Raw genomic sequence first — 6,031 nt, 5'->3', positions numbered from 1 at the left:
TGTGATGTGATGTAAGTGGATGCGAATGAGATGTGATGTAAATGGATGCGAATGAGATGTGATGATATGTGAAAGGATGTGATGTGATGTAAATGGATGAGAATGAGATGTGATGTGATAGATATGCATGTGAATGAATTTGGGATGTGAATGGGTGTGATGGATGTGAATGGATGTGATGAGATGTGAGTGGATGTGGTATGTGAATGTGATGTAATGAGATGTGAATGGATGTGATGTGATGTGGATCTGGTTAGATATGAATGGATCAGATATGATGTGGATAGATGAGATGTGATGTGATGTGGACTTAGGTAGATGTGATGTGATGTGATGTGGACTTAGGTAGATGTGAATGGATCTGAAGTGATGTAAATAGATGTGAACGTGATGTGATGATATGTGGATGTGATGTGGATCTAAATGAATGTAGATGGATGTGATGTGATATGAATGGACGAGATGAATGTGATATGAATGGATGAGATGCAATGTGGATATGTTGTGATGTGATGTGATCAGGATTGTGATGTGATCAGGATAGATGTGATGTGATCAGGATAGATGTGATGAGATGTAATCAGGATAGATGTGATGAGATATAATCAGGATAGATGTGATGAGATGTAATATGATGTGATTAGATGTAATCACGATAGATGTGATTAGATGAGAATGGATGAAGGACGATGGGAATACATATGACTGGATGTGGAATAAGCAATGTGAATTGATGTAGAAGAATGTGAAATAACGAGAAATGATGTGGAACACAGTTCATTAGAAACTGTATTTATGAAACCTGTTTTTAAATGACTGTTTTATGTCAAGAATGCTGGGGAAACATTTTGACCATCTTGTGAATGAGATCGTGGAGACCTAAGTGACAAAGTTGCAATAGCTGATGGTGGAGGACGTCTCGCGTAGCAAGGTCGACCAAGGTCTTGACCACCAGCCTCAGTTTGATTTAAATGGTGAGCTTCCAGTACGATGGATGAGGGACCAAGGAAGCGGCCTATGAGTGAAACGCTTAGGTGACCTGCGAGAAGGAGCCTAGGTGACCTGCGACCATACGGTGCTCGGGCTCTAGGTCTCGCCAAAAATACCCACGCGTGCGTCAGGGAAGAAAATGGAATAAGGAGTTAGAGTTGTTTTCTGAACTCGGGTATGGATTTGGTTGATTGGCCTTGCTGGTCCGAATGAGTCCATGACTCTTTTATATGGATCTGTTGGTTGATCTTGCTGATCTTCAACAAAGAGTCCATATCTGGATTTTTCTTATATGATTATATTTCCGGGTACTATGAGCTAGGAACTATTGAAAAGGCCTCTGAGTGAACAGGTGGTGAGCGTCCTGGTTACCAATGATGCCATAGGTACGCCGATGAAGGAATGATTGCAAATTGGAACTCAAGCTAGATATTTTGGAGGATTATGATTAGTGATACTATGGTTTTAGTAAAAGATTGTTTTAAAAAGAGCTGAATCTATGAAACATGAAATTTCATATTGGGTGTGTAAGTGGTGTGACTATCTTGAAGTTTGCTTGAAGCGCCGGCTAGGGGGCCTGGGAACTCTTTTCCCTGGTACCCGGGGCAAAACATAACCAAATTCCTAAATGGATCCTATCACTACAGTGGTTGGGCGGTTGGCTAACCCATGGGATTGGCTGGACTGATGGATCCCTAAAATGAGACTCAATTCTGTTATGTTACGATAGATGAAGTAAATCCCGGATAGTCCTTGTTCTATGAAAAAGAATCAACGGCTGTGCCTCTTGACGAGGAAAAAAGCATTGGTCTCTATGATCCAAGTGCAAGTCTCTTCCTTGATCTGACCATGAGATTTATGGGTTCGATCGGATCAGTTTGGTTGGTGAAGACCTTGACTAGGTTAGAATAAAATATCATGGAGGAATCACCTATGTCTGGTGTGGGCGAGGGAAGTTTTTCTGGGTTCGGTTTTGGAAGAACCGAGGGATTAGTCTCTTGTCCAGATATCCGGGCGAGGCCCCGAGTGAGAGGCTCTGCCCTGCGCAAGAAGTGCTACTTCCGCTGCTAGCACCCCAAAATTCATTGTGCGGAGGGGGCAGGGATCTTAAACAAAGAACCACTTGGCCTCATCTTATTAACCAAGTCTAATCCACTACCAGGATCCTTCGTATATACCTTAAAAACATGGGGTTGATGTTTGTCCCCTAACTGGCCCGAAAAGAGCACACTTTGAAGAAAAGGGTATTGACACTTGGTCTTAAGTTCAAGTACTGCCTCAAGACCAGTAGCTAAAATATTTTTATCCCACTTGGCATATTCCAAACACCTCTCAATGTATTCCAAACACCTCTCAATGTATTTCTTATTGAACAAAGGAGTAACATACTCCAACATTTGTGCAAACTCATCATCTCCAATATATTAGTAACCATGTGCATCATCCTTTATTAGCATGTCAAATATAACGTCTTGGGCCACTACTGTTTGCAATTGCTTTACTGTAGTAGTGAAAGGATTAAGGGTGACCCTACTAGTCACCTTCTCTTCCAAATTTTTACCAATGCATGTACTTATGCCTTCTTTGTAAGGATGCACATGATTACCCATGTGTATAGCACATCTACTTGTATTCTGATGATCTCTTGACAGATAGTAATTGCATGTTTTCACACATTCAGGCATTTGATCACAGTGTTTGCAAGAAATATTATCAAACTCTGAACCAACCATTCCCTTTGGACAACTTCTTTTCAATTGGCCTTTCCATTGTGTCTCATTATGCAAGTGCATCTTGGTGTAATAAGGACAATCTACATTCACACATCGTAAATGTCCTGTGCAACTACTTAATTGAGTAGATGCACATCGTAAATGTCCTGTGCATCTTGGTGTAATAAGGACAATCTACATTCACACATCGTAAATGTCCTGTGCATCTACTTAATTGAGTAGCATCGTCAAAACAGCTAAAACTACTTGTCACGTACTTAACCCATGAGTGACCATCCTGCCTATGTTCCATACCATACATTGCAAAAGCACTTGGCGGCAACTCATAAGCAACATATCCATCATATGACGGGGGCAACTTATCCACTCTATGTATATTCAAAGCACTATGTAATGCAACATGCAAACTACTATTGAGAGGAAGTGCCCTAATAGCATCTAGCACACTCAAAACATTTTCTTTTGGAGCATTATTTTTATCCATGTCAACAAAAAGCTTATAAAATTGAAACATATATGCATCAAGCTCAAAACCTATTTCACCTGTATTCAACCGAATGGGGTCCAGTTTCAAATGCTCATAGCTTAGAGAAAGGCGCTTCAATGCAATCGGAAGTCCGACTGCTAGATCAAAATAATCACAGAATATAGATAATTTAAACTCAAAAAATCTCTCATTAGAGACCAGGCATAGTTTTTGTCTTGGACTGGAGCCATACACAATAATATTCCTATTCATTGTATCCTTCACAGTTCCACCAAATAGTAGGAGAAAATGGCACACAACATACTCACAAAAGCTCAACTTGGGGCAGTTTCAACCTTCTGGTTCCTAGATTTTCAAACTAGGCTGAGTCTCTCCTTGTCGTACCACTAATAGCAAATAACGGTTTTTTATAAAATATCCACTCTTTTTCCAAACAATTAATTCCAAAAAATCTCTAAATATTCTTTGATTTATGAACACCTAGTGGTGCCTTCAGAGTAGTTATCGGTAATGATTATGAGGCTCTAAAGACACTTTATGTTTGCTTACTGGGACCATTTATTTCTCATTTAACACTAAAGGGAATAGAGTCAGTAGGTACTAGCTAGCTAGTACATTGTCTTGCTCTTCAAGGCCCCAGTATTTGCATTGGGTCATGTCTTGGGAGATGTGACTTATATCATAATGTGGACAAGCATATCAAAGATCTCCCCCTCTCCTCTTGAATTGACATTTTAACCTTATACATTTTCCTTATACATTTTTAAAACTTATAAATTTTAATGGATATTTGAATGTTTGCTTTCATTGTTGTGTTCAACTTCTTTCTCATACCAATACAAATTAAAATGCCAATTAATCCATTCTAATGGTCTCACCAAGGTAAACCCCATGACAAAAAAAGGAGAACTAGAAGGCTCGTATTTATGTATGCATAGGCTTGTATTTTAATCAGAGTTGTAGATTCTCGAAAAATAAGTAATTCAAACTCATAGCATGATAATATGCATAGATTTTAATATGTTAACAAGCATGTAGCTCACCTAGCTCTTAAAATATAGTAATGAACTTTGACTTGAGCACTAATGTCTAAAAAATCTTTTAATAGTGTGCTTTTTAGGGACGTGAAACAAGGTAAATATTTTTTGAGTAAAAAGACCAATTCTTTAACGTCACATTAAATCATAGAAATTACAACTGATAAATTAACAATGGAGGACATGTAGCAATATTTAGAAGAGACATTTAGAAGTAAAAAACTTTTAGCTTCCTTCCACTCTTAGAACATCAAAGCTCTATTAGTAATTTCAAAGATATTATATTGTTTGACTAGGGTTTGTGGAAGAAAGCTTAGGGCTGTTGAGGAACTCATGGGAGGAAGAGAAGAGAGATGGAGATCAATAGCGGTATGCGCCTTTGTAAGCCTCCAACACCATGGCAGGTTTCTCCTTCGTTTTATTTCTTCAAGCAAGCCTCCTTCTACATCTTCGAAGAGGAAAGAAAAGGCCCATAAACATGCTGCGCCAACGCGCGGCCTATTTCTGGGCATTTTTTTTATGTGTTTAAATATTCAAATGCCTTCTTGCTTGCAAATCATATGTTGCTTCTAATTTAAAGAGGCAAAGTTACCACATTCCAAGAGAAAAAAAATATCCCCAGAAACAGGCCACGCCGACGCGGCATGTTTTTTGGGGATATTTTTTTTATGTGGTTAAGGCATCAAAGCCCTTCGTGGCTGTAAAACATGGCTCGATTTAATCATGTACTTAAGCATGGCTTTAAAGCCCTTCGTGGCTTGATTTAAGCATGTACTTAAGCCCTTCGTGGTCGTTTCAATTGGAAGAGGCAAAACTTTAAGATCTTCACACATGTTTCTGGGCATATATATATATATTTATGTGTTTGAAGCCTCAAAGCCTTGGCCTATCATCTTCAAAGTGGCAAAAAAAGCTCAGAAACAGGCCGTGCCAGCGCGGCTTGTTTCTAGGCATATTTTTTTATATGTTTAAAGCTTTTCGCATGCTTAAAATTCTTGAGATTAATAGTTAAGTTTTTCTTGGAGAGCTAAAGTGTTTTATTTCCATGTATTAAAAAATGTTCAATTTCATGTTGAAGAGCCAAATGGCTTCATTATCAAAGATTTTAAAAATGCCCATAAACAGGCCACGCCAACGTAGCCTGTTTCTGGGCTTTATTTTTATATGTATAAACCTTTTTGCATGCTTAAAATTCTTGAGATTAATAGTTAAATTCTTGTTGGAGAGCTAAAGTGTTTGATTTCCAGATATTAAAAAATGTTCAATTTCATGTTGAAGAGCCGAATGGCTTCATTATCAAAGATTTTAAAAATGCCCAGAAACAGGTCGCTTGACACGGCCTGTTTCTGGGCATTTTTTTTTAGTGTTAAAAGAACCTAAGCCAATTGGCACTGGTGCGGCCTGTTTCTGGGCATTTTTTTTAAGTGTTGAAAGAGCCTAAGCCAATTGGCATATGAGCTTGTGTAGACCAAAACAAAGCAATGTTTGTATCTATGCGAACTTCCAAGATATCTTTCAAAGCACTTCTCTCAAGGTTTTATGTTTTGTGGGAACTATTGAGAATATGCATGTATCTCAAAGACATGTATATGTGGTCTATGCATGTATCTCAAAGATAATACATATGACATGTATCTATGCTTTGATAAATTAGAAGAGGACATCTAAAGTTGTTTGTTCACAATATAGCGTCTGCCCGAGCGTATCTGCTATCTACTATCTACTACCCGGGGAGATTCATCTATTTCCGGTGGAATGAAAGATGGATTAGATGATGGAGATGA

The sequence above is a fragment of the Cibotium barometz genome, chromosome 63, assembly GCF_041138505.1.
Source record: "Cibotium barometz isolate CiBa-2024 chromosome 63, ASM4113850v1, whole genome shotgun sequence".
Classification (NCBI taxonomy): Eukaryota; Viridiplantae; Streptophyta; class Polypodiopsida; order Cyatheales; family Cibotiaceae; genus Cibotium; species Cibotium barometz.
The sequence above is the reverse complement of the archived record's forward strand: the minus strand, read 5'-3'. Positions refer to the sequence as shown.